Source organism: Etheostoma spectabile, chromosome 1, assembly GCF_008692095.1.
Source record: "Etheostoma spectabile isolate EspeVRDwgs_2016 chromosome 1, UIUC_Espe_1.0, whole genome shotgun sequence".
Lineage (NCBI taxonomy): Eukaryota > Metazoa > Chordata > Actinopteri > Perciformes > Percidae > Etheostoma > Etheostoma spectabile.
This window is the reverse complement of record NC_045733.1, coordinates 13,953,337-13,954,637: the sequence shown is the minus strand read 5'-3', so window position 1 is coordinate 13,954,637 and position 1,301 is coordinate 13,953,337.

Here is a 1,301-nt window from a genome sequence, read left to right as displayed (position 1 = left end):
GGGTAAAAAACACCAAACAACACAGGGATGTTAAAATGTGTGCAGGTTGGCAGGACGGTCTGAAATGTTTTGTACGGCCTTTCGCTGTACGTTTTGTTGGTAAATGTGAGATGTTCGAGTCACACACGTCTTGTTAAACAAGGAAATGTTCAAGAGCTCACGACTTGCTCTATAACAACTCTGCAGCTCTTAGCAAATACATTAAAGTATTAAATGAGTAGCTTTTTGTTCAACGCATAGACATTTAAAGAAATGGACAAAGCGACGCCGTAGACTTCTAACGCAGAGAAGTGAAGTCTAATAGAAGCATTTTTCTGGTGATGGCTGAGCGTTACTGTGCAGCCTCCAACTGAGCTTGACAACGTAGATGTGATGTGAGCAGCCTGTCTGAAAGTAGCTGTGCCAAGAGAAATGCAGAGATGGAGCGCGTAGATATATGTAAGGAGATAACAAAGGCAAAGGGTAATTATTGCTGGCTAAAATGCTAGTTAATATTATTAATTCAACTAAAACAGCTAATGTTAATCAAAACTGCCTGCAAGCTTTTCCTGACTACATGGTAATTTGTTGACTGTGCGACAGAAAGTCACGTGGTTATGACACAATTGTTAGCCCGTTGCTATATAAAATGGCTGCTACGGAGCAATAATGTGAGGTGCAAGGTAATAGAGCCTTTTATACATTGTCGTGTTTCTTTAGATGTAAACAATGGACAAATAGAGTCTTTAAACTCTTCAGATGTAAAGTTATTGTCAAAAGTGACGCCAAAATGAATGGTCAATGGGATGCTAATGGAACATGATGGCTTGTTAGCATCAAAATGTCTCCATTTGAGGTAAGCTTTGCGGATGCTCGCTTACCCCCATTGGGTTGAGATGACTGCAGAGACTGATTCTACATTTGCGAGATGGACATGCTCCACTTATTTTCAGGAGATATTACGCTGCATTGAAGCGAGGTGCTGTCCGGTCACTGTCCCCATGGTCAGAGCCAGAACCAGAAATTGTTTGGATATTTGTGTCCCAACAGCTAACGGTATGTCAGCACAGACAGCGGCGTGTTTGAGCAACTGATAGATCAAACATGTTGGGAAGTAACTTTTAGGCTTTGCTACACATAAATATTAGCATTGCAGTTTATCAGGGATGGAAAGTAACAATACAGTACTTCAATACTACTACAATACAATAAGGTTTTAATTGAATGTTTCCATTTTCTCTTACTTCTTTTATACTTCTACTCCACTACAATTCAGTCAAGTATTGGGTAACCTTTTAGATTACAGCCCGCAATGTACAAGG